We start from the raw sequence: 15,349 nt of genomic DNA on the forward strand, positions 1-15,349 counted from the left end.
TAAGCGGCCTTTTCTTACTCACAGGCGCGCTGTTCAATTGGCTATCGATTCAACCCTGGTCAACTCTTCATTTTCCTGTCCAGACAACCCAACCTTCAGAAATCGTTGGAATCTCCAATACAGAATGATTGATTCATTCACTGCGAATCTGGAATTCATCTGACTGCACTACAAGCAGATTTTCGATACACCACTGTTGAATGTCCAAGGAACCCAATTCTTTTTATCAGTGGCCTGTTCACAATCTTCGCCATGCTTTTCAATTGGCTATCCACTCAACCCCGGTCAATTCTTCATTTTCCTGTCCATAAAACACAGATTTCAAAAATCATTGGAATCTCCACTACAGAATGTTCCATACATTCAATGCGAATCTCGAATTCAACTAAATCTCCACTCCATGCAGATTTTCCTTACACCACTGGTGAATGTCCAAGTGAGCCAATGCTGGATTTCAGCGAACTTTTCATACTCACAGCCGTGCTGTTTTATTGGCTATCGATTCAAACCTGGTCAGCTCTTCTTTTTCTTGTCCACCCAACCCAGCCTTTAGAAATCATTGGAAGCTCCACTAAAGATTGTTCCATTCATTCACTGCGAATATGGAATTCATCTAACTCTCCACTCCAGGCAGGTTTTCGTTACACCACTGATGAATAAGCAAGTAACCCAATGCTGGTTTTCAGCAGCCTGTTCACACTCACAGTAGTGCTGTTCAATTGGCTACCCACTCAACCCAAGTTAGCTGATCATTTTCCTGTCCACATAATCCAGACCTCAGAAATCATTGTTATCTCCACTACAGAATGTTCCATTCATTAACTGCAAATCTGGAATTTATCTGAATCTGCACTGCAGGCAGTATTTCGTTACGCTACTGGTGAATGTCCAAGTAAATCAATGATGGCTTTCAGCGGCCTGTTCACAGTCACAGACGTGCTGTTCAACTAGCCATCCACACAATCCTCGTCACCTCTTCATTTTCCCGTCCACACAACCCAGCCTACAGAAATCATTTTTAACTCCACTACAGAAGGTTCCATTAATTCACTGCGAATCTGGAATTAATCTGAATCTGCACTCTCGTCAGGCTCTCGTTACACCACTGGTGAAAGTCCAAGGAACGCAATGCTGGTTTTCAGTGGTCTGTTCACACTGGAATCCGTACTGTTGAATGGCTATCCACTCAACACTGGTCAGCTCTTCATTTTACTGTCCTCAAAATCCAGATATCAGAAATCATTGGAATCTCCACTACAGAGTTTTCCATTCATTCACTGCCAATCTGGCATTCATATGAATCTCCACTCTCGGTAGGTATTCGTTACACCACTGGTGAATGTAAAAGTAACACAATGCTCGTATTCATCGGCATTTTCATACTCGCAGCCGTGCTTTTCTATTGGCTATCGATTCAACCCTGGTCAGCTCATCATTTTATTGTCCACACAACCATGCATTCAGCAATCATTTAAATCTCCCCTACATAATGTTCCGTTAATTCATTGTGAATGAGGAATTCATCTAAATCTCCACTCCGGGCAGGTTTTTGTTACACCACTTATGAAAGTCCAAGTAACCCAAAGCTGGTTTTCACCATCTAGTTCACAGTCGCAGCTCTGCTGTTCACTGGCTATCCAACCCACCTTGGTCAGCTCTTCATTTTGCTATGCAGACAACCCAGACTTAAGAAATCATTGGACTCTCCACTACAGAACGTTACATTCATTCACTGCGATTCTGGAATAAATCAGAATCTGCACTCCAGCAGGCTTTCTTTACACCACTGGTGAATATCCAAGTAACGCAATGCTGGTTTTCAGCGGTCTCTTCACACTCGTAGCCGTAGCTCGTGTTCACTGGCTATCAACTGAACACACGTCAGTTCTTCATTTTCCTGTCCACACAATCTAGACTTCAAAATCATTGGAATCTGCATTACAGAATGTCCCATTCATTCACTGCGAATCTGGAATTCATCTGATTCTTCCCTCCTGGCAGGTTTCCTTTACACCACTCGTGAATGTCCAAGTAAACTAATGCTGGATTTCATCAGCCTGTTCAGACTCGCATCCGTGTTGTTCAATTGGGTATCCACTCAACCCTGTTCAGATCTTAGTTTTCCTCTCCATATAACCCAGCCTTCAAAAAACATTGGAATCTCCAATGCAAAATGTTCCATTCATTCACTGTGAATCTGGAAAGCATTTGACTCTCCAATCCAGTCAGGTTATCGTTACACCACTGGTGAAGGTTACACCACTGCACTCCAGCAGGCTTTCTTTACACCACTGGTGAAGGACCAAGAAACCCAATGCGGGTTTTCAGCGGCCTGTTCACACTACAGTTTCATTTACAAAGAACCCAACCCTCAGAAATTATCGGTAACTCCACTCCAGAATGTTCCATTCATCCACTGCGAATTTGGAATTCATCTGAATCTGCATTGCAGCCAGTCTTTCGTTTCACCACTGGTGAATGTCCAAGTAACCCAAAGCTGGGTTTCAGCGGCCTTTTCATACTCGCAGCCGTGCTGTTTTATTGGTTATCGATTCAACCATGGTCAGCTCTTCTTTTCCTGTCCACATAACCCAGCCTTCAGAAATCATTGGAATCTCCACTACTGAATGTTCCATTCATTCACGGTGAATCTGGAATTCATCAAACTCTCCAATACAGGCAGGTTTGCATTGCAGCACTGCTGAATTACCAAGTAACCCAATGCTGGTATTCAGCGGCATATTCACACTCACAGACGTGTTTTTCAATTGGCTATCCAGTCAACCCAGGTCAGCTCTTCATTTACTCGTCCACAAAAACCAGCCTAAAGAAATCAATGTTATCTCCACTACAGAACATTCCATTCATTCACTGCGAATCTGCAATTAATCTGAATCTGCGCTCAACCCAGGCTTTGGTTACACCACTACTGAATATCTAAGTAACACAATGCTGGTTTTCAGCAGTATGTTCTCACTCGAAGTCGTGCTGTTCACTGGCTATCCACTCAACACTGGCCAGCTCTTCATTTTCCTGTCCACACAATCCAGACTTCAGAAATCATTGGAATTTCCACTACAGAATGTTACAAACATTCATTGCGAATCTGGAATTAATCCTAATCTCCACTCCAGGCAGGTTTTTTTACACAAGTGGTGAATGTCCAAGTAACACAATGCTGGATTTCAGCAGCCAGTTCACACTTGCAGCCCTGCTGTTCACTGGCTATCCACTCCACCATGGTCATCTCTTCATTTTGCTATGCAAACAACCCAGACATAATAAATCATTGGACTCTCCACTAGAGAATGATTCAATCATTCACTGCGATTCTGGAATTAATCTGAAACTGCACTCCAGGCAGGCTTTCGTTACACCACTGGAGAATGTCCAAGGAACCCAATGCTGGTTTGCAGCGGCCTGTTCACAATCGCAGCCATGCTGTTAATTGGATATCCCCTCAACCCTGGTCAGCTCTTCATTTTCCTGTACACACAATCCAGAATTCAGAAATCACAGTTTTCAGCGGCCTCATCAGACTCGCAGCCGTGCTGTTCAATAGGATATCCACTCAGTCCTGTTCAGCTCTTCATTTTCCTGTCAACACAACCCAGCCTTCAGAAATCATTGAAATCTCCAATACAGAATGTTCCATTCATTCACTGCGAATCTGGAATTCATCTGACTCTGCACTCCAGGCAGGTTTTCGATACACCACTGTTAAATGTCCAAGTAACCCAATGCTGGTTATCAGAGGCCTGTTCACATTCGCAGCCATGCTTTTCTATTGGCTATTCACTCAACCCTGGTCAACGCTTCATTTTCCTGTCTAAACAAACCAGGCTTCAAAAATCATTTGAATCTCCACTACAGAATATTCCACACATTCAATGGGAATCTGGAATTCAACTGAAACTCCACTCCAGGCAGGTTTTCGTTACACCACTGGTGAATGTCCAAGTAACGCAATGCTGATTTTTCAGCGGTCTGTTCACACTCGTACCCGTGCTATTCACTGGCTATCAACTCAACTCTGGTCAGCTCTTCATTTTCGTGTCCACACAATTCAGACTTAAGAAATCATTGGAAACTGCACTATAGAATATTCCATTCATTCACCGCGAATCTGGAATTCATCTGAATCTCCACACCTGGCAGTTTTTCGTTACACCACTCGTGAATGTCCAAGTAAACCAATGCTGGTTTTCAGGGGCCAGTTCACACTCACAGACCTGCTGTCCAATTGCCTATCCAGTCAACCCTGTCACCAATTCGTATTCCTGTCTACACAACCCAGACTTCAGAAAACATTGGAACATCCACTACAGTATGTTCCAATCATTCACTGCGATTCTGGAGTTCATCAGAATCTCCACTCTCGGCAGGTTTTTGTTACACCACTGGTGAATGTCCAAGTAACGCAATGCTGATTTTTAGCTGTCTGTTCACACTCGTACCCGTGCTGTTCACTGCCTATCAACTCAACTCTGGTCAGGTATTCATTTTCGTGTCCACACAATTCAGTCTTCAGAAATCATTGGAATCTGCACTACAGAATGTTCCATTCATTCACTGCGAATCTGGAATTCATCTGAATCTCCACACCTGGCAGGTTTTCGTTACACCACTCGTGAATGTCCAAGTAAACCAATGCTGGTTTTCAGCGGCTTGTTCAGACTCGCAGCCGTGCTGTTCAATTGACTATAAACTCAACCCTGTTCAACTCTTCATTTTCCTGTTCACAAAACCAAGCCTTCAGAAATCATTGGAATCTACAATACAGAATGTTCCATTCATTAACTGTGAATCTGGCATTCATCTTAATATCCACTATAAGCAGGTTTTTGTTACACCACTGGCAAATGTCCAAGCTGGTTTTCAGCAGCCAGTTCACACTCAAGCAGTGCTGTTAAATTGGCTATGCACTCAACCTTGATAAGCTGTTCATATTCCTGTCCACACAATTCAGCCTTCAGAAAACATTGAAATCTCCACTACAGAATGTTCCATTCCTTCTCTGCGAATCTGGAGTTCTTCGGAATCTCCACTACCGGCAGATTTTCGTTATGCCTCTAGTGAATGTCCAAGTAACCCAATGCTGGTTTTCAGCGGCCTGTTCAGACTCGCATCCATGCTGTTCAATTTGCTATCCACTCAACTCTGTTCAGTTCTTCATTTTCCTGTCCACATCATCCAGCCTTCAGAAATCATTGGAATCTCCACCAAAGTATGTTCCATTCGTTCATTGCGATTCTGAAATTAATCTGAATCTGCACTCTCGTTACGCTTTCGTTACAGCACTGGTGAATGTCGAAGTAACCCAATTCTGGTTTTCAGCGGACTGTTCACACTCGCAGACGTGCTGTTCAATTGGCAATACACTCAATGCTGGTCAGCTCTTCATTTTCCTGTCCACATCGACCAGCCTTCAGAAATCATTGGAACCTGCACTACAGAATGTTAAATTCATTCACTGCGAATGTGGAATTCATCTGAATCTGCACTGCAGGCATGCTTTTGAAACACCACTGGTGAATGTCCAAGTAACCCAATGCTGGTTTTCAGCGACCTTTTCATACTCGCAGCCGTGCTGTTTCATTTGCTATCGATTCAACCCTGCTCAGCTCTTCTTTTCCCTGTCCACCCAACACAGCCTTCAGAAATCACTGGAATCTCCACTACAGACTGTACCATATATTCACTGCGAATCTGAAATTCATCTGACTGTCCAGACAGGTTTTCGTTAAACCACTGTTGAATGAGCAAGTAACCCAATGTTGGTTTTCAGTGTCCTGTTCACACTCGCTGTAGCGCTATTAAATTGGCAATACAATAATTGCTGGTCAAATGTTCATTTTCCTCTCGACGTCGCACAGGCTTCCGAAGTCATTGGAACCTGCACTACAGTATGTTCCATTAATTCATTGCGATTCTGGAATTAATCTGAATCTGCACTCTCGTTAGGCTTTCGTTACAGCACTGGTGAATGTCCAAGTAACGCAATGCTGGTTTTCAGTGATCTCTTCAGAATGGAAGCCGTGCTGTTCACTGGCAATCTACTCAACACTGGTCAGCTCTTCATTTTCCTGTCCACACAATCCAGAATTCAGAAATCATTTAAATCTCCACTACAAAATGTACCATTCATTCACTCCGAATCTGGAATTCATCTGAACATCCTGCCATGGCAGGTTTTTGTTACACCACTGATGAAAATCCAAGTAACGCAATGCTGTTTTTCAGCAGTTTGTTCACACTTGCAGACGTGCTATTAAATTGGTTATCCACTCAACCCTTCTCAGCTCTTCATTTTATTGTCCACACAAACCAGCATTCAGAAATCAGTGGAATCTCCAGTACAGAATGTTCCATTAATTCACTGCGAATCTGGAATTCATCTCACTTTCCAGTCCCGGCAGGCTTTCGTTACACCACTGTTGAATGTCCAAGTGACCCAATGCTGGTTTTCAGCGGCCTGTTCACAACCGCAGCCATGCTGTTCAATTGACTTTCTACTCAACACGGTCAGCTCTTCATTTTCGTGTCCACACAAACCAGCATACAGAAATCATTGGAATCTCCAATACAGATTGTTCCATACATTCACTGCGAATCTGGAATTCATGTGACCCTCCACACCAGGCAGTGTTCGTTACACCATTGGTGAATGACAAAGTAACCCAATGCCAGTTTTCAGCGGACTGTTCACACTTGCATCCGTGCTGTTCAATTGACTATACAGTGAACCCTGCTCAGCTCTTCATTTTCCTGTCCACAGATTCCAGCCTTCAGAAATCATTGGAATCTCCACTACAGAAAGTTCCATTCAGTCACTCCAAATCTGGAATTCTTCTGAGTCTTCACATCAAGTAGGTTTCGTTACACCACTGGTGAATGACCAAGTAACCCATTAATCATTTTCAGCGGCCTGTTCACAGTCGCAGCTGTGCTGTTCAATTACCTATCCACTCAACCCTGGTCAGCTCTTCATTTTCCTGTCCACACAACCAAGCCTTCAGAAATCATTGTTATCTCCACTACAGAATATTCCATTCATTCACTGCGAATCTGCAATTCACCTGAATCTGCAATCCAGGAAGGTCTTTGTTGAACTACTGGTAAATGTCCTAGTAAACGAAAGCTGGATATCAGCGACCTGTTCACACTCGCAGCCCTGCTGTTCACTAGCTGCTCTTTCCACCCTGGGCAGCTCTTCATTTTCTTATCCACACAACCAAGACTTCAGAAATCATTGGACTCTTCACTACTGAATGTTCCATTCAGTCAATCCGAATCTGGAATTCATCTGACTCTCCACTCCAGGCAGGTTTTCTATACAACAGTGGTGAATGTCCAAGTAACCCAATGCTGGTTTTCAGCAGCATGTTCACACTGGCAGACGTGCTGTTCAATATTCTATCCACTCAATGCTGGTCAGCTCTTTATTTTCCTGTCCACACAACCCAGCCTTCAGAAATCATTGGCATATTCACTACAGAATGTTCCATTCATTCACTACGAATCCGGAATTCATCTGAACATCCACTATTGGCAGCTTTTCGTTACACCACTGGTGAATATCCAAGTAACGCAATGCTGGTTTTCAGAGGCCCTTTCAAACTCGCAGCCGTTCTGTTCATTTGACTATCGATTTAACCCACGTCAGCTCTTCATTTTCCTGTCCACACAACCCAGCCTTCAGAAATCATATAAATCTCCACTAGAGAATGTTCCATTCATTCACTGCGAATCTGGAATACATCAGAATCTGCACTCCAGGCAGTTTTTTGTTGAACCACTGGTAAATGTTCAAGTAACCGAAAGCTGGTTCTCAACAGCCTGTTCAAACTCGCAACCCTGCAGTTTACTGGCTATACTTTCCATCCTGGGTAACTCTACATTTTCCTATTCACACAACCAAAACTTTAGACTCGACTGCAGAATGTTCCATTCAGTCACTCTGAATCTGAAATTCATCTGACTCTCCACTCCAGGCAGGTTTTTCTTACACCAGTGGGGAATGTCCAAGTAACCAAATGCTGGTTTTCAGCGGCATGTTCACTCTCACAGACGTGCTGTTCAATATTCTATCCACTCAGTGCTGGTCAGCTGTTCATTTTCCTGTCCACACAACCCAACTTTCAGAAATCATTGAAATATCCACTACAGAATGTTCCATTCCTTCACTGCGAATCTGGAATTCAAATGAATATCCACTCCCGGCAAGCTTTAGTTACACCACTGGTGAATGTCCAAGTAACACGTTGCTGGTTTCAGTGGTTTGTTCACACTCGAAACAGTGAAGTTCACTGGCTATCCATTTATCACTGGTCAGCTCTTCTTTTTGCTGTCCATACAGTCCAGACTTCAGATATCATTGGAATCTCCAGTACAAAAAGTTCCATTCATTCACTGTGAATCTGGAATTCATCTGAATCTCTATTCCCGGCAAGTTTTCGTTACACCACTGGTGAATGTCCAAGTAACCCAATGCTGGTTTTCAGTGGCCTGTTCAGACTCATAGCCGTGCTACTCAATTGACTATCCACTCATCCCTGTTCAGCACTTCATTTTCCTGTCCACATAGCCCATCCTTCAGAAAACATTGTTATCTCAACTACAGAATGTTCCATTCATTCACTGCGAATTTGGAATTCATCTCAATCTGCACTGCAGAAGTCTTTCGGTACACCACTATTTTATGTCCAAGTAACCCCATGCTGGTTTTCAGAGGCATGCTCACACTCGCAGACGTGCTGTTCAATTGGCTATCCCCTCAATGCTGGTCAAATCTTAAATTTCTTGTCCACAAAACCCATCCTTCAGAAATCAATGGAATCTCTACTACAGAATGTTCCATACATTAACTGCGGATCTGGAATTCATCTGAACATCCACTCTCGGGAGGTTTTCGTTCCACCACTGGTGAATGTACAAATAACCAAAGGCTTGTTTTTTGCGGCCTCTTCACAATCGCATTGCGAATCTGGAATTAATCTGAACGTGCACTCCAATCAGGCTTTTGTTACAATACTAATCAATGTCCAAGTAACCCAAAGCTGGTTTTCAGTGGCCTGTTCACAATCGCAGCCGTGATGTTCAATTGGCTATCCACTCAACCCTGGTCAGCTCTTTATTTTCCTGTCCACACATCCCTGCCTACAGAAATCATTGGAATGTTGCATTCATTCACTGCAGAATGTTGCATTCATTCACTGGGAATCTAGAATTCATCTGAATATCCACTCGCGGCAGGGTTTCGTTACACCACTGGTGAATATACAAGTAAAGCAATGCTGATTTTCAATGGTTTGTTCACACTCGAAGCCGTGCTGTTCACTGGCTATCCACTTAAAACTGGTCGCTCTTCATTTTGCTGTCCAGAGTCCAGACTTCAGATATCATTGGAATCTCCACTACAGAAAGCTCCATTCATTCACTGCGAATCTGGATTTCATCTGAAACACTACTCCCGGCAGGTTTTTGTTACACCACTTGTGAATGTCCAGTTAACCTAATGCTGGTTTTCAGCGGCCTGTTCAGACTCGTAGCCGTGCTATTCAATTGGCTATCCACTCATCCCTGTTCAGCACTTCATTTTCCTGTCCACATAAACCAGACTTCAGAAATCATTGTTATTTCCAATACAGAATGTCCCAATCATTCACTGTGAAATTGGAATTCATCGCAATCTGCACTGCAGGCAGTCTTTCATTACGCCACTATTGTATGTCCCAGTTACCCCATGCTGGTTTTCAGAGGCATGCACACACTTGCAGAAGTGCTGTTCAATTGGCTATACCCTCAATGCTGGTCAGATCGAAATTATCTTGTCCACACAACCCACCCTTCAGAAAACATAGGAATCTCTATTACAGAATGTTCCAAACATTCACTGCGAATCTGGAATTCATCTGAACATCCACTCTCGGCAGGTTTTCCTTACACCACCTCTGAATGTCCAAGTAATGCAATCCTGGTTTTCAGTGGTCTGTTCACACTCGAAGCCGTGCTGTTCACTTGCTATCCACTCAACACTGGCCAGCTCTTCATTTTCCTGTCCAGACATCCCAGCCTTCAGAAATCATTGGAATCGCCACTAAAGAATCTTCCATTAATTAACTGCGAATCAGGAATTCATCTGAATCTCCACTAACAAAACCCGGCAGGCTTTCGTTACACCACTGGTGAATGTCCAAGTAAAGTAATGCTGGTTTTCAGTGGTTTTTTTCACGCTCACAGCCGTGCTGTTCAATTTGCTATCCACTCAACCCTGGTCAGCTCTTCATTTTCCTGTCCACACAACCCAGCCTTCAGAAATCATTGGAAACTCCACTACAAAATATTCCATTCATTCACTGCGAATCTGGAATTAATCTGAATCTGCACTCTAGGCAGGCTTTCGTTACAACCACTGGTGAATGTCAAAGTAACGCAATGCTGCTTTTCAGCTCTGTTCACACTCGAAGCCATGCTGTTCACTGACTATCCACTTAACACTGGTCAGCACTTCATTTTGCTGTCCACACAATCCAGACTTCCGATATCATTGGAATCTTCACTACAGAAATTTCCATTCATGCCCTGCGAATCTGGAATTCATCTGAATCTCTACTCCCGGCAGGTTTTCATTACACCAACGGTGAATGTCCAAGTAAGTCAATGCTGGTTTTCATTGGTCTGTTCAGACTCGTAGCCATGCTGTTCAATTGGCTATCCACTCTACCCTGTTCAGTACTTAATTTTCCTGTCCACGTAACCCAGCCTTCAGAAATCATTGTGATCTCCACTTCAAGATGTTCCATTCATTCACTGCAAATCCAGAATTCATCTAAACTTTCACTAAAGGCAGTTTTTCTTTACACCACTGGAAAATGTCCAAGTAACACAATGATGATTTTCCGCGGCCCTTTCAAACTACAACCGTTCTGTTCATTTAGCTATCAATTCAACCCTTGTGAGCTCTTCATTTTCCTGTCCACACAACCCAGCCTTCAGAAATCATTTAAATCTCCACTAGAGAATGTTCCATTCATTCACTGCGATTCTGGAATACATCTGAATCTGCACTCTAGGTAGGTCTTTGTTGAACCAGTGGTAAATGTCCAAGTAACCAAAAGCTGGTTCTCAACAGCCTGTTCACACTTGCAACCCTGATGTTCAGTGGCTATACTTTCCACCCTGGGCAGCTCTACATTTTCCTATCCACACAACCAAGACTTCAGAAATCATTGGAATCTCCACTAGAGAATGTTCCATTCATTCACTGCGAATCTGGAATTCATGTGAATATCCAATCCCGGTAGGCTTTCGTTACACCACTGGTGAATGTCCAAGCAACGCAATCCTGGTTTTCAGTGGTCTGTTCACACTCGAAGCCGTGCTGTTCACTTGCTATCCACTCAACACTGCCAGCTCTTCATTTTCTTGTCCACACAATCCAGACTTCAGAAATCATTGGAATCTCCACTACAGAATTTTCCATTAATTCACTGCGAATCTGGAATTCATCTGAATCTCCACTCCCAGCAGGCTTTCATTACACTGCCGGTCAATGTCCAATTAACGCAATGCTGGTTTTCAGTGGGTTATTCACACTCGAAGACGTGCTGTTCACTGGCTATCCACTTAACACTGGTCATATCTTCCTTTTGCTGTCCACACAATCCAGACTTCAGATATCATTGTAATCTCCACTACAGAAAGTACGATTCATTCCCTGCAAATCTGGAATTCATCTGAATCTCTACTCCCGGCAGGTTTTCGTTACACCACTGATGAATGTCCAAGTAACCCAATGCTGGTTTTCAGCGGCCTGTTCAGACTCGTAGCCATACTGTTCAACTGCTTATCCACTCAACCCTGCTCAGCACTGCAATTTCCGGTCTACATAACCCATGCTTCAGGAATCATTGTTATCTCCAATATAGAATGTTCCATTCATTCACAGTGAATTTGGAATTCATCGGAATCTGCACTGCAGGCAGTCTTTCCTTACACCACTATTGAATGTCCAAGTAACCCAATGCTGGTTTTCAGCGGCATGTTCACACTCGCACACGTGCTGTTCAATTGGTATCCACTCAATGCTGGTCAGATCTTCATGTTCTTGTCCACACAACCCAGCCTTCAGAAATCATTGGAAACTCTACTACAGAATGTTCCATACATTCACTGCGAATCTGGAATTCATCTCAACATCCACTCTCGGAAGGTTTTCGTTACACCACTGGTGAATGTCCAAGTAACCCAATGCTGGTTTGTTGCGGCCTGTTCCTAATCGGAGCAGTGCTGTTAGATTGGCTATGCAATCAACCCTGGTCAGCTTCTCATTTCCTTTCCACAATACCCAGGCTTCAGAGAAGATTGGAATCTCCACTACATATTGTTTCATTCATTCATTGCGAATCTGAAATTCATCTGACTCTTCACACCAGGCAGTATCGTTACACCACTGGTGAATTACCAAGTAATCCAGTGATCGTTTTCAGCGGCCTGTTCACAGTTGCATCCGTTCTGTTCAATTGGCTATCCACTCAACCCTGGTCAGCTCTTTATTTTCCTGTCCACAACACCAAGACTTCAGAAATCATTGGAATATCCACTTCAGAATGTTCCATTCACTCATTGCGTATCTGGAATTAATCTGAATGTGCACCCCAATCAGGCTTTTGTTACACCATTTTTAAATGTACAAGTAACCCAATGTGGTTTTCAGCGGCCTGTTCACAATCGCAGCCGTTCTGTTCAATTGGTTATCGATTCAACCTGGTCAACTCTTCATTTTCCTGTCCACACAACCCAGACTTCAGAAATCATTGTTATCTCCAGTACAGAATGTTACATTCATTCACTGCGAATCCGGAATTCATCTCCACATCCACTTCCGGCAGTTTTTCATTACACCACTGGTGAATGTCCAAGTAACGCAATGCTGGTTTTCAGCGGCCCTTTCAAACTCGCAGCCGTTCTGTTCAATTGGCTATCGATTCAACCCTCGTCAGCTCTTCATTTTCCTGTCCACACAACCCAGCTTTCAGAAATCATTTAAATCTCCACTACAGAACGTTATATTCATTCACTGAGATTCTGGAATTCATCTGAATCTGTACTACAGTTAGGTCTTTGTTGAACCACTGGTAAATGTCCAAGTAACCGAAAGCTGGTTCTTAGCAGCCTGTTAACACTCGCAGCCCTGCTGATCACTGGCTACACTTTCCACCCTGGGCAGCTCTTCATTTTCCTATCCACACAACCAAGACCTAAGAGAACATTGGACCCTACAATACAGAATGTTCCATTCAGTCACTCTGAAACTGGAATTCATATGAATCTCCACTCCAGGCAGGTTTTCGTGACACCAGTGGTGAATGTCCAAGTAACCCAATGCTGGTATTCAGCGGCATGTTCACACTGGCAGACGTGCTGTTCAATATTCTATCCACTCAATGCTGGTCAGATCTTCATTTTCCTGTCCACACAACCAAGCCTGCAGAAATCATCAGCATATCCACTACAGAATGTTCCATACAATCTGAATGTGCACTCCAATCAGGCTTTCCTTACACCACTGGTGAATGTCCAAGTAACGCAATGCTGGTTTCAGTGGTCTGTTCACAATCGAAGCCGTGATGTTCAATGGCTATCCACTCAACACTGGTCACCTCTATATTTTCCATTCCACACAATCCAGACTACAAAAATCAATGTAATCTCCACTACAGAATGTTCCATTCATTCACTGTGAATATGGAATTCATCTGAATCTCCAATACCGGCAGGTTGTCGTTACACCACTGGAGAATGTGCAAGTACTCCAATACTGGTTTTCAGAGGCCTTTTCATACTCGCAGCCATGCTGTTTTATTGGCTATAGACTCAACAGTGTTTAACTCTTCTTTTTCCTGTCCACACGACCCAGCCTTCAGGAATCATTTGAAAGTCCACTACAGAATGTTCCATTCATTCATTGCGAATCTGGAATGCATCTGAATATCCACTCCTGGTAGGCGTTCGTTACACCACTGTTGAATGTCCAAGTAATGCAATGCTGGTTTTCAGCGGATTGTTCACAATTGAAGCCATTCTGTTCACTGGCTGTCCAATCAACAGTCGTCAGCTCTTCATTTTCCTGTCCGCAGAAGCCAGACTTCAGATATCATTGCTATCTCCACTACAGAAAGTTCCATTCATTCATTCATTCATTCAATCTGGAATTCATCTGAATCTCTATTCCCGGCAGGTTTTCTTTACACCACAGTTGAATATCCAAGTAACCTAATGCTGCTTTTCCGCGGCCTGTTCAGACTCGTAGCCATACTGTTCAATTGGCTATCCTCTGAACCATGTTCAGCACTTCATTTTCCTGTCCACATAACCCATTCTTCAGAAATCATTCCTTTCCTCGCAGACACCGCTGCCGCAAGCATGGTGAACGTACCGAAACCCGCCGGACTTTTTGTAAGAAATGTGGCAAACATCAGCCCCACAAAGTCACACAGTACAAGAAGGGCAAGGATTCTCTGTATGCTCAGGGAAAGCATGGTTATGATAGGAAGCAGAGTGGTTACGGAGGTCAAACTAAGCCTATTTTCCGGAAGAAGGCTAAAACTCCAAAGAAGATTGTGTTGATATTTGAATGTGTCGAGCCCAACTGCAGATCTAAGAGAATGCTGGCCATTAAGAGGTGCAAGCATTTTGAACTGGGAGGCGATCAAAAGAGAAAGGGACAATTGATCCAGTTCTAAGCTTCATCTTTTAATACGAAGACAGAAATCCTGGGCTGTGTTAGACTGATGGAACAATCCATGTTTTAGGAGAGAAATTAAATAGTGTCATGAATAAACTTCCTGAGAGGAAATTTGCTTGATAAAAAAAATCATTTTTTTCTGGAAAAAAAACCCAATACTTTAATTTTTTAAGACAACTGCAAGCACCTCAAACAATGGATTATTGTTACAACACTTGTTATCTTTTCACAATCTAGTTATTGCAAAGGCATATATGGATAAATATTAATGGACAAAGTCAAGAAAAAGAGGCACCTTAATGAATTTAAAAAAAACACATTCAATCCAATGACTTCTAAAAGAGGCTAAATTTACCTCAGTATGTAAGGTAAAAGGTAAAGGCCCTCCCATTGATCGTCTATTTGCTCGAGCGGGCCCAGTAACGTCTCTATTGGAGACTTTGTTGCTACTGTGTCTGGCATATCTAATACTCTCGGTAGCTTGCCGGGCTCTCCGAGAGGGGCGGAGGAATCGAACTCGGGTCGGCCATGTTGGCCGCTTGTAAGGCGAACGCCCTACCACTGTGCTATCGCTCCAGCCCAAGTATGTTACATTCTAAA

The 15,349-nt window shown here is 43.3% G+C and overlaps 1 pseudogene; it reads left to right on the forward strand.

Annotated features, from left to right (window-relative positions):
• Positions 1 to 14,427: 14,427 nt before the first annotated feature.
• LOC130039562 (60S ribosomal protein L36a-like) lies at positions 14,428 to 14,801 on the forward strand (annotated as a pseudogene).
• The last annotated feature ends 548 nt before the right edge of the window (positions 14,802 to 15,349 follow it).

The sequence above is a fragment of the Sorex fumeus genome, unplaced genomic scaffold, assembly GCF_029834395.1.
Source record: "Sorex fumeus unplaced genomic scaffold, SorFum_2.1 ptg000087l, whole genome shotgun sequence".
Taxonomy (NCBI): Eukaryota; Metazoa; Chordata; class Mammalia; order Eulipotyphla; family Soricidae; genus Sorex; species Sorex fumeus.